We start from the raw sequence: 17,087 nt of genomic DNA on the forward strand, positions 1-17,087 counted from the left end.
TCAGAAACTGATATAGACCTATTACGGCAAACTGCTCGAGATACGTATACGTGACAACCAACTCGAGCTGAAAAAAAACCGGCATTAAAAAGAAATATCAAGAGAACATTTTTAAGCCTTCTCAAACGACATACGAACTTCGGAGTTTGACCTGATGTGCCATCATCGTCACGTAGCGACACCGAACGTGTAAATTACAATGAATCATTTTGATCGATCGAAGCTTCGAACAATGTTATCGATGGTCCTTCTCCATGCTCTTTCCCTTCTCAGTCAAGTCGCGCGTTGCCACCCCACCGACCCTTTATTTTCACCCCTTGTCGCCCAATGGCATCTTCCGCAATCGATCTAACCTCATCTATTACTTACACGTCAGCTCCCAACATCACTCCCCTTCATTTTATTCGGCGATAATAATATAATAAGGAGAAAAACATTACAGTATGAGTTCAAACGAAAAAAGAATGATAAGGCTCTAATTCGAACAATTTTTATTCGAAAGGATTTTTTTCAAGGTCTAAAGAATATTCTTTAGACCTTGGATTCGTTATTCGGGGGATAATATGGTTTGGTATTATGATAGAAAATGAGTGACTGTTATTTATACTTACGCTGCGATTGATACTTCACACACTCTAGATCCCGATTTAAATTAGAGACGACATTCCACATTTTCGGAATTAGAACGAAATTTACCGTAAGTGTTTCTAGAAAACATATTTGATTTGTTCGTAAATTTAAAAAAAAATTATTTTGAAATGTACCTCAAAACAATTAAATGACTTTGTAAGAATATTGAAAAAAAAAATTGAATTATAGATTTAGTTATTAAATGCAACGACTGTAATCGGCAGATGTATTTAAACATTGGATTTAACTAGATAGTGTATTATTTAAAACAAAGAATTTCAATTACGAGTGGGATTCTCAAGATACGAATTTAATAACGCAGCTGAAGAATTAACTCACGGCGACTTCATATACCACTTCATGTCAGATCTTTATTATAGGCCTATTCATGAAATGGTTGCTAAAAATGGTAGCTGTAATGACACGCAAAGATACTTCAAAGGGTGTGGCCTGAAACCGAAAGCGGTAATGAACTATTAAGAAATATGACAATAATGAAGGGGATGCTGATGTGATTTTTACACGAACGCATGTGTCTTACACATTACAAGCTTAAAAGAAATATTCAAGGTTATAGAAATAAGTAGTATTTAACGATATGAATTAGGATAATGGAAAATGAAAGCAAAATTAAACTTCAAATGCTTGGAAATATTGACTCAAATGGAGAACTTAAAGAGGAAAGACCATACAATGAATTACTTACTAATTTTATGACTGCTGGTTAGAGAACCTTAACACTTGTTGTATGGGGCAGAAGGAGGGGGTTGGGGGGGTGAGGGAGGAAGCAAGTTATGACTAAGAATGATTTGAAATACAAATGTCAAAACACACTGTGTTTCCAGGTGGAAACGTTGACAAGGCATCTGAATATATTGGCGCTAATAATGTCTGACAGTATCAATGTTCAGAGGTAAAAAAAAGAGGGAATGCGGGTGATACGATTAAGTGCTGTAAAAACATATGTACCCAAAAGCCACCGTAACCCTTGGTTGAAAAGCTTAAATCACGTTAGGGTATGTCTAAAACCTTCTTAAAATCACGAGGCTTGTATCCCGATTAGCTTTCTTAATTGCTTTCAAAGTATATAAAAAAAATTAAGTTTAGTTATATAAAAATGATAGTCACAGTCGATTGACCAGAATATTTAACTCAAAGGTTTCAGGTGAGCTTTAAAAAGTATTGGAATTCATGACAATTTTGTCGGGACTCTGTAACAAGACACTCTTCCTGGAACGTCTTTGAGTGAAGGGTGTTAACGATTTTGTGTGTAGGTAAGTGGTAAAGCATGATAGTGAATGTCGTTTTGAAGGTGCTATTTTCGTGAAACCTTCAATCTTAAAAAGGTCAGACACTTTTGGTGCTAGACTATGCCGTTATTAAAGCAACCGCATATGAGAGCTCATGGGCTAAAGGTTGTGGGATGTGATTCTTTAGTCTTCTATTGGAAAAATCGTGCCGTTATAGCAGCAAAAGACCGTGCAGGCTTAGCGCCAGGTTTATTTTGGACATCGTGTGCAATCAATACAGTTTCCATAGATATGAAGCGCAAAGACGTGGAAAGGTTTATTACAGAGGTACATGCTAACCTAATAATCAAACGGCTCTGGGCCCTTCCTGACCCCAGTGGGTTTAACTTGCATCCTCCTTATGAACCCCGGCTCCATCAAACCTAGAACACTCTAAATTATGGTGCAAAACTGTACAGGGGAACCAGTTTAACCTGGCCTCACATAACAGTGCCGGAAATCGGATAGGAATGCATCTTAATTTGACGTAGGGTACTAAGTCCTACTTGGCACATTGGGTTGAGTGGCCTGAACCCCAACTTATCATATAGTGTGTGCCGTAAATCGTAGTGGAATTAAGAGATGCAGCCTTACCAAACATAACCTAGGATTGCGTGCCCTAACCGGCAAGGGGGCCCCTTCCTGTATCACACCCTTAGTGCTTCGTACACTTTAGAAGCGCAGAATGACTAAAGTGCCCCAGTGCTTGGGTTGTCTCCAAATTCAATACAGCCATCCCTTCCCAATGCATATTACATAGCTCAAGTTTTGGAGGTAGTATCCTGTGCTTTACAACAGGGTGGGACGTACTAATCTCGGAATAAATGTGGATACGCATAGGTTGGATGTTACTCCCTGTATTAGTTTATAATTGACCACGTGTGTTGGTACGTTAGGGGTATTTGGTAGTATAGCCTACATATACTCGGTTTAGGGACCTTTACGACTGATATGCTTCAGTCGGGGTGTTTTTCATCATTCTCGAAACAAGCATCGATTAGTTTTGCACATCGAACCAATATTCACTGTCGTCATTTAGTTTTAAAACCCCTGTTACAATACAGTGCTTGTGTAGTCTGTAACCATTACCCCTAATTTCAAAGCTCGACAAGGCCCTCTTTATTATGACCGGCCGCTTTTGCCTCCAAGCCATAATGTGCTAATTCAGGAAGCTCCAGCTATCTCGGGTTGTGAGGTGAGAACTTAGTACTGAATCTATCGGCTTAGTTTTTATTATTTTTTCATACTGTTAACGTACTTTAGTATTCTGGCACTATGTATACAGTGCCTAGTTAGGTTTTCGCTAACGATTTCATCCAAGAAAATAGTGTCATGTCTAACCACTGCTTTTGAAAGGCACAATAAAGAGTTTCAAGTAAAGCTAGATTATTCAGGTGTCTTGAATGAAAAGGAGGTCCCAGCTGGTTTTTAATAAATGGGGTTGGTTAAAGGACCAGTAACAGTTCGGTGAGCTGAATAGATGAAACTTAAAATATGTAACGTTGTTGGTGTATACGAGAGCGCGTTTCTCCTGAGTAAAATGTTAATTAGTTCGTTATTTGGAGAAGGCATTTTGTGCTCCAGTTTCAATATCTCGTTCGTCCCTTGAGATCGCGTGCAAAATCAGTTCTTCTTGATGTCGTCCTTATCACTTAGGTTTCTAGCTGAATACTACAATGTCTGAAACTGTGTAAAAGACATGTTATAATATTGAAAGTAAAAAGTTTCTGGCACAATATTCCCCCTTCTGTTTGCCAGTGGTGTATAGCTAATAAGTGTTTTCCCGTAATGAGTTCTTGAAGCTACTCAAATAATTGAATATTGGGTTCATATGCTTAACTTCATTACCTAAACTTTTGGTTTTTTAGGAATGTGATTGGTCCTTTTTCAGTGTTCAGTCACTTTCGAGTCTCCATATATCGATTGGGGAGATTCAGTAATGAAAATTACATAGTTCTCCAGCCTTCATACTGGTATGAGTTAATTTAACCACGGGATTTCAGAAAATGCCACCGATATTGCCCTAAGTAATACTTTCGCTTTCTCTCGTTCACATCATGGTAGTGTAGAGCAAAAACTCTTCAGATATTCTCATAAAATTTCAAAGGATGATGTTCCCCAGGAGTAAAACCAATACTGATTGGTTATAGTGATGATCTGGAATTGATCCGATTAGAATTGCTCCAGCTTGGACAGGAAATTAAAGTTTACATTTTATTTATTTTTTTAGCACTAATGTACTTCTAGATTTATTTTGAATAACGGACCCTTTACAAGAAGAACCGTGCAGTTTGCGCATGCAATTTACCCCTTTTTTTTAACAGTACTTCACAACTTCACCCATTTACTCTTACAGTATATTCCTTCAGCTATTTGTACGCAACCGTTGCCATTTAATGTCTTTAATCCCATTTTCATGCTCGCCTTTGTATCCCCAACCCCAATTTCTCCCGCTCTCTTATGAACATTGATAATCTGGGGCCTCTGTTAATGATTAATACATTTAGATTCCAGACATCATTTTCACCTTTAAAGTCAGAGGCTGGTCACTCATTTCGAATCATGCTTGGCTACAACCCACTCCCCTTCCCACCCCCACCCCCTTTCCCTGAAAATTAATAAGCTAAGGTTCTCTAACCATTAAATCGGGGATGGTGGATGAAAAAGTAGGGTGAAAATAGTTAAAGTTGAGGGAATGACCATAAGAATTAGGTCAAGTAGAGACCTTGTTTTCCTCTGGGTAACCCCGGTCCGGTGGAAACCGAAGTGTTGTTTCCGTCACCGATCTGCCTGTAGTTACGCCTGCTGGATTTTTTTTTCTGGGGGTGGGGGGGGGACATGCTTCGGTTACCACTTTCTTAGAAAGCACAGTCCGTTTACCTTGCTACTTTAGCAGATAACCTGCTTCAGAACCTTAGAATTTAAATGCTTTTGAATTTTGGTCACCGGCTCCGTCAGAATATTTAGGATATAATTTTTTTTTATTGTACAGTTAGCTAATGATTTATGATAGTTAAATGTGCTTTAAGTGAATGAAACTCCAAGCAAGTAATCTTCAGTTTTATCAAGATAACAGGTTTTCTTAGTTTGGTGCATAACACTAACTTGAAGTGCTCTTGCTTAAGATTGCTTCCCCTGAAACATGGCTAGAGCCATTATTCTCAGGGCTTGGTTAAAGCTTAAGGCAATTTTCCGTGACCCCGTTTTGCACTCTTAGACTGGGCTCGATCAAAGAGGAATATGGCAGTCCCATTTGCATATTCAGGTTCGCTCTGAAGTGTGTTATAGTTCATTTTGCTGGCATTGAGTGCATTCGTTTGTACGTGATCGTTTTAATTTATATCGAACCAAATGCCAACCCATTATTCAAAAGCTGAGAAATATCTGAGCCGTTGCATCAACCCCAGTGCTTAGGCTCTTGCAAGATTAGAGTAGGTACTTATCAGTTTCTTACGAGGACTTTGAGATATTTGCCACTTGTCTGGTCTTGGCCGGAATCTGTGAAGATTTCTCTGCCCCTCTTGGGTACTGTTCACAGTAGTTTTGCTTGAATACTGACATTCCAAACACTGTCAGCCTCCTAAGAAACCTAGTCTCATACATGCAATGATAAACTGTAATTCTTGGTTCATCGTGTCGTTCCATGTCAGTTGACAATGTTAACACTTCCTATGGGGAAGACGAGTTATTCAGAATTAGCGTGGATTGCGAAAGTGAAACAACAAAAATCAGAGGTTGTTTCCGTATACCATATGATTAACTTGGCGCAGTAACCTGTGAAAGACTTTATTTCATGAAAGTAATGGATCCATGAGTTTTGATATTGCTGAAACACTAAATATCGGCTAGTATTTCAGAAGACGAAGTTGGTTTCACTAGCCAAGAAAGTGAAGTGGAAAGTATACCCTCAAGTGTCTCGAGTTGACTAGGTGATCGTTTTCTGTGAGAACAGTAGAAAATGAAAGATCACAGAGCTGGCACAACTGAAACTTTCCCAACTTCCCAAAGGATGTGGTTGAGAATTTGGTTAACCGAAGTATAATCTCATCTTATAGACGTGTTTGTGTGCCTATTTTCACTGAAGCTTCAGTTCAGCTGCACTTGACATAAGCTATGCAACAGTTGACTGGTGAATAAATATATGCGGGATTATAATTGTTTTCCAAACGTAATAGCTAAACGCAGTGGTTCTCAAACGATGGGTAATTACCCTCGTGGGGTAATGAAGCCGTTTCTAAGGCACTGTTTAAAAGTAATAGCTTTTTGGAGTAAAATGCAGTAAATTTACAAATAATAATAATAAATAAATGCTGATATGTGAGGTGCACTGGCCTCTACAGACCCTCGCATTGATATTTTAGTAAAGGACAAACAATACCATGTTTCCCATTAATAATGCAGCAATAATGTCTTTATTTTCTATTACCAAAAATAATGCTTTAATTCCAGTTTGTAATAAAGGAACAATGCTTTAAATTTTTGTCAAAGGAATAATGTCTAAAATCTAAGATCTTTGTTTAACATAACTGAAGAGGGATGGGGTAGGGGTAATGGTGACATATCACACCACTGCCGGGGGCAACAATACCAAAAAAATTTGAGAACCACTACTATAACGTAACCCCCATTATACTATTCCTCTTATAAACCATGGATTATTATATTCTGATTAACAAACACACGCATTACCCCAACGATCAACACGTGGCTTGCCCTCTTTTAACTTAAGGCCAAAAGAAAGACTCCAGAATGTGTTCTTACCATGAACATTAAGGAAAGCAGTTTTTTTTTTTTAACTAAGGTTTTGCATACAACTGTACGTTTGCCATAGCCTAACTCAAAGGACACTAGCGGCCTTTAATGATAGTTTTTTTTTATGTTTCACCGCAATATGTGCTGAATTAAGATTTTTTCCGTTGATAAACAGTATATGCAGTGTGCGGTGGCCTGTTTCATAATATATTTATAATACATAGTAATCAATTTGAGAAGTTTTTTCGATGTTTATTCGCAATTATGCAGGTTAATAACCAACGATTGTCAAACTCATTTTGTTAATTTTTCAGGTTTTATATCCAGAGATGCGGGAAGGTCTCCAGAATTCCGCGTAAATAATCTTCAAAAGCGCTACAGGTTATCAACCCATCGCAACTGCCTTACTGGTGTCAGGGTGAGTTTAAATAATTTTCTTTCGTGTCTAAATGCTATTGGTGGTGGTAAAAATGCCAAGTGACGATACTGAAGTGTCAAACCTGTGTAATTTGTCGAATAAATTTCCTTGCAGATAACTTAAAAAAAAAAAAAAAAGGTCCATAGTACGTTTAGTGATTACATACAGTACGTACGTTGCATTCATCAGACTTGCTGACAGTAAACCCATGAACATTTTACAGTAGGTATTTTCTTTATATTTCCCGGGTTTCCTTAGCAAAACATAATTTACTTTTGTTGCCTTGCAGACTTAATAATTTTAAAGCTGAATAAATGGAAGAAATGAGAAGAATCACGTATATTCTCGTTTATCTTATATTTCTCTCCCTCAGGGAACCTGAATTTACAACCATCCTGAAGATCAGCTTTCGGAAATCATCTTCAAAACATCACTCTGTTGACGTAACTGAATTTTGAGTCTGCGCTGTGAACCATACTCCTGTTGTTTTGAAAGGTTTTATTAACAGGTAAGCCTTGTGCGACACTTTTAGTATGGAGTTAAAGTAACACCATCCTGGGTGTACGGTAAGGGGTTTACATAATATTATTACGCCATTTACTACTAGTTTAAATCCCCAATATTTTTATTATTGTATTTTTGTTTCTGTGACATTGATTTTGGAATGAATGGGTGCGATTATTCCCAGTGACCACTGCCCAAGAATATGAGGCACATCCCTGTCTCATTACCCCGTTATCGGCATTTTTGCAGTACATATAAACCCATTTTCCAGCATCTTAACCTCTGCCAACATAACTAATATTTATTAAACACCTTGACCACCATTCTGCACCCAATAGTACCTAGATCACTGTTGTTACCTGAAGTCTTTTACATTGAAGTAAAATTAATTCAGTTGGACGCACAGTAGGGTTTTAGCATCCAGTACAAGAAGAGAGGCACATAACCATAGTACTAGAGAGCTGGTCATATCCGTTCGTTTTCAGAGTAAAAAGTGAAGAAAAAGAAAGATGCGAAGGTCTTATTAAAGTAACTTTAGTATTGAGAAAATAGGCAAATGGCTAGGCAGTGACAATGGACCATTCTTATTCACCACCGGACCGTGACAAAAGGACTCGTATAACATGAGCCAGTAGGTAGCAGTTGCTCTTCGAATAGTTTGGGAGTGGATTAAGGTAAACGGTTAAATTATGTTATTTTATCGTTATTCTTTCCATTGGTCCTGCGAGCACGTCTGTCTATCAAGTTTAGGCAGTTTATCCAGGCTAACTATCCAGGGTAGGTTAAGTTGTATCCCTGTTGAAAATGTCTTTGATCTGCTTGTTTGTCTATCCGGGCAAGGCTGGCTGTCTAGGCTATCTATCCAGATCAGTTTAAGATGTTAGATTAGATAAGGTTAGTCTTTGTGTGGGCTTATAATCTGTTTGTGACTGAAGTGCACTTTAACGTGACTTTTGTCAGTATTTTGGCAGTTCAACTAACTTTAAACTTGTCAATCGATGAGATTTGCATTGCTACATCTGCTTTAGGAGTAGGTGCTCTGTATACTGGTTATAAGTAATTATTATTTTTTTTTTTTGCATCCTAAGTACTAATATAACCTAAAGTAATCATTCGTATTTATTCTCCAGCAAATGGAATCCTAAGTGGTCAGTCTAATGACTACTTTCCTCGATTCTGTTCTTGTAGATTCATCATCATCCCATGTTGGGGTATGCAGGTTGCCCTGGCTGCTAGATGATCTCCCTAACAATTATATTTTTATTTTATCCACCTCATGTTGTCGGTGATCTCTTACAAAAATTATTAGGAAACTGCCTTACAAAAATGTATTGTGCAATGATCTTACAAGTAAATTTCATCATCTCAAGACAGCATTATTCAGTTTGATCCCTCTTGTAGGTAGTAGTGAGATGTTACTTAGGTTTTATTGTTCTGAACCAGAAATAAACTCCGGTGAAACAAGAAGTTGTTTAAATTTTTAAGCTGTTTCACTGGCAGTATACAGTTAGCACAAAGGGGTAGCCTTTGCCAGTCCATGTGCATGATGTTTAGTGTTACAATTTTCCTTTGCAAAGTGAACCTAATTTTTCTTTAATAGTTGTTAGGTCAGATATAGTTCTAGTGATTACTTATCACCATTGTGACAAATCTGTATACTATGCACCAGCACCCAGTAATCTTATAATTTTTTCTATGCCAGGTGTACTGTACCTGTGAATACTGTCTGACACTATGGCTAAATGTTATATATGAAACGAAGAATTAATTTGACAATGACAATATATGTGGCACGTTCCAGCAGAATGATGAAGTGAGTCAGAATGCTGGAACGTAACAAATAGATTTAATGTCATTGTCGAATTAATTCAAGTTCATATATAACTTTCTCCCCCCTGTTTAAATAGGCTTTAACATTGTACGTGCTGAATTTAATTTGCGCTTAGTGAATTTAACTGGTAATGCCGTATAAAAAGTGTCTGTTAAGCTCATTTGAAGAAAAAACATCTAAATATCTGAGGAAAAATGTTTTTGGAGATTACTTTTGAGTTATGACTGACATTATTACCATAGTAGTAACACATAATATCAGTTAAGTTTATTCCTTGCCTTCATTAATTTGAATATATGATAATGTTAAAAATTCAAAGTTTCTGTAGTTGTGCAATAGGTATTTTTGATAAATGTAAATGTTAAAAATACATAAAACTTTCCATATTAAAGCTCGAGCTTCAATAGCTAATTAATCAACACAGGAATTGTGTGTGGAGAAAAATGAAAATTTAAGTTTTTTTTTTCATGCAAGTAAGGTATCGTGCTTTGATGTAACTGCTTGATTAACAATGAGGTTTGAACAAAATTCTATTAACAGTACTGTATTTACAGACAGCATATATTTTTCTTATTGCAGGATGTATTGTGGCATTGTTTACAGTTGACATATTTTGTTACCTACAAGTTTTTTTAAAGGAAATGTTTTCAGACTTCTTTTTAAAAAGTTAATTTTGACAAAACACTCTAAAAACTGCAAATGAAATGGTACTCCCTTATCAAATCTTAGTTTGAAGAAATTTCTTTTTGTGATTGGTCATTTTTACCATGAGTTCATGAACAGGATTTTGAAAGATATGAAATTTTGTTCTTTAGACATCGCATATAATTTTTTTTTACTATTGCTCTTTTTAGTAACATGACCTGATACTGTATTAAACTGAAGTTAACAAAGTTTTGAATTATATTAAGCTTAGTGACAAAATTGACTGTATTAAACTTACTGTAACATAGCGTTTTGAATTATGTTAAAGCTTAGAGTGACAAATTTTAACTGATAAAAATTTAGGTGACAACGTTTTGAGTGTTGTTAACATTTGACTAATAAAAAGCGGTAAGTGGCAGGACTTTTTGACTTGCATTCAGGTTTGCATGACATGACATCTTAACTATGTTAGGCATGTGTGACGTTACATTTTGACGTCACGTTTGTCATGCCACTGAAAGCAAGTCACTAGGCGCTGCATCAACAAAGTGGTTATGTTAATCAATTATTTAGCCAAAAGTCATTAATAAGATTGCATCTCTAAAACAATGTTAATCAGGCTGTGTCACCCAGAACAAAGCATCAGCTAAAATGTATAGCCCAGTATAAATCAAAAGCTTATACAGTATCATTTAAAGCACTATCAGCTGAAATGGCATGTCATTCAAAGAATATAATCAGTTAAATTCATGTCATTTGAACTTTGCAGTTGGGGTATGCAAGCCAAGACATTTCACCTTCACACTGGGCTTTGTTTGTTTGATTTCTTGAGTTACATTGTGGTTTGGCTGACATTTTAACTTACATTGTTCAAGTAATACATTGTTCATATCACTTGAAAACACATTCAGTACTCTCAAGCATTTGATCCAGTTTTGTCACTCTAGTTACCATTAGTCAAACAAACATTACTCAAAATATCATGTCCCTAAAGTGCTCAAAGCATGTCAGTTGAAATGGCATGTCTTTTTTAACTTGAACAATTGTGGTATGCGTGACAGAGACATTTCAACTGCACATTGAGACTTTGAAATGTTAAGTCATGCATACTCCAACTGTAAAGTGAATATTACATTTTTGAAAGGACACTTGTGACCAGTAACATTAATGGAGGTTAATAATGTTAGGTGTTTATAATAATATTAGGTGTTTATAAGGGACATGCAGCACTTTTAACAAGTAACCATTTTTGAACATGACATGACATGATTAATTTCATTTTTAGGAGAATTTTTTTAACATTTGTTTTCACTGTGCTGTATTGAGTGATGTAACCATTTTGCAGATTCTTTTTTTTTCCTCCTCTTTTGTGACTTGCTTTCAAATGGCGTGACATTTTCGACTGATGTAGTGTTCTTAAGTGTCAGCAGTTTGACCAGTAATTGTTGCTGAGCAACTTGAATGGTAGTAAGTGTTATTTCTGCTGAACAGTTAATTGTTTCTAATTAAAGGCATGAGGTTTATAGTACAGTGTATAAACTATTTAACAGATAAGACAGTACCATGTTTCTTGTACAGTGGTAGTTAGTATGTTATATAATAATCTCTCTTGCAATTTTTGGGCTCTTTATTACAGCGAGTTTGCTCTATGATAAACTTGCAATTTTTCCAACAGTACCTGTTTACTGATAAATTGGTAGCTCAATTTTTATTTGGGAATATGTATAGAATAGCCATAAGTACACAAAGATACCCACAACGATTTTGATATGGAATTGCTACATTAAGTAAAGGAAATAACCAATTAAAAGTCATTTATTTTAACATTTTAATTATATGTAACAATCAAAATGGTGCTATGACGACTTAATCTTTCCCCATTAAAATGGCCGAAAGAATTCAGCTTATTCTTTTCAGCCTATTTTTTAGATGCATACTTCTGACAGCATTGTGTTCTTTACTTAACGATTTTTGTTTATTTCCAAGATGTCATTGAAGGGTTATTTCACTACTGAAATGCAAGGTAAGGTATGTGATTGGAGATTGGCAGTTTTTTCTAGCTATCATATCTACCCCTTCCTTTCTGTCTACAAATCTTCTGATATATTTAGTTTCCTCTCCATTCTCCTTTCTTTCTCAAAAGTTTGTTAGATTAACTTTTTTTTTTATTTACTGGCCAATAGTCTTTTTCATCTTTCTGTCCTGAAATTATATTTTATCTAGTCTTTTATAACCTTTTCTCTGTTGGTAACCTTAAATCTAGTGATTCTACCTGCTCTTCAATTTGAAATTCAAACAGATTAACTTAAATATTCATTTTTATCATTAATAAAGTCACATTTATCTGGCGTTCCTTATCTACTGTTTTTGCCTTGAAATCCAGTCTTAGCCTTTCATTCTGTCATTTCTGCTTCCTATTTACCTTATCCTTTTTCATTCTTTCTGTATTCAAGTATTCAGATATATCTAGCATTGCTATCATCATTTATACTTAAACTGTCATATTTACCTTGCATTTGCTCTCTAACCTTCTGTCCTTGAAATTCTTTGCCTGTTTTAAATTGTTAGATTTTATTCCTCCTTTCTTGTATCCTATTTTCAGCCTTGTAATCCTTTGGGGTTTAGTCACCTTTCTACCTCAGGTTTTAGTTATATTTATCTGTCTTCCTTTCTGCTGTCCTCTCTCTCATGAAATTCTTATTTTGATAATTTTGAATACTCAGTCTGAGTAATCTGATATTACTTTCTCTGCCTTCAGATTTGTATTCATTTGTCATTTCTATTATTCTGACACTGAAATCTACCCAGACTGATGCAGTTTTCCCTTCTAATATTCCTTCCATCTGGAATAAGGCTCATATTACTTTATATTGTTGCTGTCTGCAGATTTATTCAATATTGTCTTTTTGTCCCATCTACCTCGAAATACTGCCAGATTTATCTAGTGTCCTATTATTACTTTTTGTCCTCTAATCTAGGTAGATTTATTTATTCTTAGATTGACCAATCTTTTACAATCTATCTATCTCTCTCTTGAAACTTAACCAAATCTTCTCTAATCATCCTGTTGTCCTGTCCGCCTCGAAATGTCATCATTTAACTTTTCATCTTCCCTGTAAATTCAGTCAGATTTTATTTGTTTCTAAATCATGTCCTATGTATCTTATATTTTTCTCTAACCTGTTTGCCCAAAATTGTCAGGTTTTGTAGTTTGCCCTCGAAATGCATTTAAATTTATACTCTCATCTTTTCTGTCTTAGATACTACCTCCTTTTATTCTGTAAACTTTCTCCTTTGCACTCCAGTCGCATTTATCTTGCCTTCTACGGTTCTTTCATTCTTTAAATTGCAGGATTTATAGTCTACTTTCCATAGTATGAGGTGTCTTGAAATGCAGTCAGATTGATATAATTTTCCTTTCAGCCCCCTCTGTTTTCAATTGGGATTCATCAGCTCTTCCCATCTATCCTTCTTCAAGGAGCAGTGAGCAACACTTGAGCAGAAGCATTGGCAGTGCTTGTGCCCCAGATTAAACTCCTCTGAATTGCGGGTAGCAAAGTGGCTCAAAGTGGATATATTTTCAGCCTTCAGTTAGTTTCATCAGCGCTTCCATCTATCCTTCTTCCAGGCTTATAAAAGGGCAGTGAGGCAATACTCAGGCAAGAAGCATGGGCGATGCAGCATCTACAGATTAAACTCCACATGAATTACGGGTAGCAAAATTGCTTCAAAGTGGATATATTATCAGCCTTCAATTGAGTTTCATCAGCGCTTCCCATCTATCCTTCTTCAGGCTTATAAGGAGCAGTGAGCTATACTTGAGCAGAAGCATGGGCGATGCAGCAGATTAAACTCACATCAATTACAGCAAAATTGACTCACATGAGTTTCATCAGCGATTATCCTTCCTCAGGCTTATATGGGTGGCAATACTTGAGCAGAAGCAGTGGATATTAAATCCACATGAATCAGCCTTCAAAGTGGATAATTGCCTCAATTGTTCATCAGCGCTTCCCATCTATCCTTCTTCAGGCTTATAAGGAGCAGTGAGCAATACTTGAGCAGAAGCATGGGCGATGCAGCATCTACAGATTAAACTCCACATGAATTACGGGTAGCAAAATTGCTTCAAAGTGGATATATTATCAGCCTTCAATTGTCTTCAATTGACAGTGATTCATACGGGCGATCACCCTGTCCTACGAATTACGCCGTCTTCAAAGTGGCTTAAAATTGAGAGCAGTTCCCCATCTAACAGGCTTATGAGCAGTGGAGCTATACTTGAGCAGAAGCAAGGGTGATGCAGCACCTACAAATTAAACTCCACAAGAATTACAGGTAGCAAAATTACCTTGCAGTGGATAGGAACTTGCTGATCTGGAAAAAAAGTGATATTTAGAATTTTTGCTCCTTATTAATAATAATATAACACTGTAACATAGAAATTTGTTGTTTAATATTTTACCTTCTATAATTTAGTTGCATGCAGTATGAGTTATTTTTGTTTTGATGGTTTATATTCCAAAATACAACTGGAATATATATATTGAATACACAAAAGTATTAGGAGGAATTCTCCAGAAGTCACACTGTTTGCTGAAATTGAAAATTCAAAAAGTTAGTACAGTGATGCTTCTACAATCAGCAAATTGAAAATTCAAAAAGTTAGTACAGTGCTGCTTCTACAAAAGTTTCCCATCCAAACCCTTACATAATGTTCTCAAGTCCACCCACCTTTCTGAGTGTCAAGACTGGAGATGATCTCATTATTACATGTGCCATCTGGATTGTCAGGTATGTCTTGTTCAGGCCTATATATAAAAGAGGCACATTCCCTATGGCTTGATGGGTTTGAGTGAAAAATCTCGTGCTTTAAAAAAACATTTGTGTCTTGCCACAACTCTTATGAATCAAGATACATGCCTGAATTGCCATTAATGCAGGAAGTTAATGTGCTGAGTGCCTGTGTGAGAGAGAGAGAGAGAGAGAGAGAGAGAGAGAGAGAGAGAGAGAGAGAGAGAGAGAGAGAGAGAGAGAGAGAGAGAGCACTGAGAGGTAGACTGAGTTGGCAGCTCCGGGTAGCCCTTGGGTTTGATTTTTGTAATGTTAAAACCCAAGGTAATTAAAGCAAGGTGCTTGTATATCAAGTGTGTCTCATATTGGGGGAAGAAGTAAACTTAAAATAGCAGCAATAAGCCCCTTGAAAATTCCATGAATAAAAAGTATTTGAGTTTATAAGGAGGAGGAAGATGAGAAATCCAAAGTGTCTCCCCCCAACAGAGTGGCCTGCTGTAGTTGCCATTCCCAACAACTACAAGTCTAATAACTTATCAAACTTATCAACGTCTCTTAAATGAAAACCGTAGATGAGATAGCACTACCAGGTGCTTGCATCCAAAATTGGAAATAAATCCAAATTAAGCTTGAAGGCAACAAAAGTAGAGAGGGCTCTTGACTTCATGGACTTTAGCTCTATTACCTCTTATGCTTAACAGTCTTTCACGCTGTAATATTAGCTCTATTACCTCTTACGCTTGACAGTCTTTCACGCTGTAAAATATATATATTTCTCCCCAAAATTCCCATGTTCCTCCATAGGTAGAACATGTAACTGAAGGGTGCCCTGGTTGCTGAGAAATCTGTTGAAGAGTAGCTACATGAAAAGTCTCTCTCAGGTCATGAAATTTTTAGTGTCCACCACCTTAGACAGCAGATGCAAAACACACCTGTTGCAGCCAAAGGGTCATCTTGCCAATGGGTCAGTGCTTGTGATTCTGTGGTTCTGTTTAATTTTGAACAGATTTACCAATAGCCTAACCACAAATGATAATGTTACTGGAGGATCTCTCAAGTTCAGAGGCCATTCAGAGGGTAGGGCCTGCTTTACCTTGCTTGGACTGTTAAATATCGTGCCCGTCCTTGACTAACTTTTGAATTATGATGGCCTTATTTGTTCATGTTCACACAAAGATGTCTTCTGCTAGCAAACGCAAAATCTCAGAATTTGTGGAACCATGTTTATCAAGGCACTATCAAGTGAGTCACCTTACCATCACACCTACTGCTCCGTCTGCCAAGAGTGAAACAAATGCTTGGAGGAAGACTGCCTTCAACTCAAAGAAGCTGATACATTGTCCCTTGTCCCATGACACCCATCCAAGTTCCTGTTGCTTGAGGATTCGGGTGTCCCCCAAACTTCTGGTAATCACTGCTGCTCATAGTTTTGATAACTCCAGGTGGAGTGACTGGAGAACCTATTTTCCCAAAGAGACAATGTGCCTGATCAGGGATTGGCACAATTTGGCCAGAGGATTTGTTAGAACAACTGAATCAAGGATGATAACCTCTTAATCCCCTTTGTTGAGGGAAATAGTTCCATTGCTGCAAACAGGGAACAAAGCTGCTAGCACAACTGCAGGTTCACAAAAAATTAAGGTGACTAAAACATACTTTAGGATCCATATGACACATGTAGTGAGACTTCCTTCTGCCTTGATGGACAAAAGATGGGTGAACATTTGGGACTTGATGGGAGTTTGATAAAAAAAAGCAATCACTTATAAGGTACAAGTTGATACTAATCATTATCAGTTAGAAATTAGTTCAATGAAGGTATCATACAAAACTCGTAGACCTATGTAAGCATTATAAGAATATTCGTCCTTTACAATAAAATAAGCGATTTCCTGGTATATTTTCTACTAAAATAATTTACTTGGACTAATCATGCTATCATCAGAGAAAATGCCATTTCCTCTCTATTAAAAGGTAAATCCAAGTGGATTCCTTACATCATCATACACACTACTAAGTTTGCTTGCAGTTCTGATAATGCTTCAACAAGCTACCAAGGTCCTACCAGCTATAACACAACCAACTTTGTAAATTAATTGAATACAACGCTGCAAGTGCTACATTTTTTTTTTTTTTTTCAAGGAGTCACACAGTCCAGGGAGAAGCAATTATATCCAAATGTAAATCTGGAGACATACTGATGGAATTAATCGTCAGTTTGGAA

General features: G+C 36.7%; 2 long non-coding RNA genes across 3 annotated transcripts in view; one reads left to right on the plus strand and one right to left on the minus strand.

Annotated features, from left to right (window-relative positions):
• Window positions 1-1,836: 1,836 nt before the first annotated feature.
• LOC136835485 (uncharacterized) lies at window positions 1,837-14,146 on the plus strand. Of its 2 annotated transcripts, none has more exons than XR_010852174.1 (4): window positions 1,837-1,904; window positions 6,986-7,089; window positions 7,463-7,597; window positions 14,102-14,146. It is a non-coding gene; the product is annotated as an uncharacterized lncRNA (long non-coding RNA). The 2 variants fall into 2 exon arrangements; XR_010852173.1 differs by lacking the exon at window positions 14,102-14,146 and adding an exon at window positions 10,004-11,967.
• Window positions 14,147-14,342: 196 nt separating this feature from the next.
• The window catches only part of LOC136835133 (uncharacterized), a 338,270-nt gene continuing 335,525 nt past the window's right edge, over window positions 14,343-17,087 (minus strand). The window contains exon 7 of the long non-coding RNA XR_010851988.1: window positions 14,343-14,446. This is a non-coding gene — a long non-coding RNA (uncharacterized lncRNA). The remainder of the gene's footprint in view (window positions 14,447-17,087) is intronic.

This window comes from Macrobrachium rosenbergii, chromosome 55, assembly GCF_040412425.1.
Source record: "Macrobrachium rosenbergii isolate ZJJX-2024 chromosome 55, ASM4041242v1, whole genome shotgun sequence".
Classification (NCBI taxonomy): domain Eukaryota; kingdom Metazoa; phylum Arthropoda; class Malacostraca; order Decapoda; family Palaemonidae; genus Macrobrachium; species Macrobrachium rosenbergii.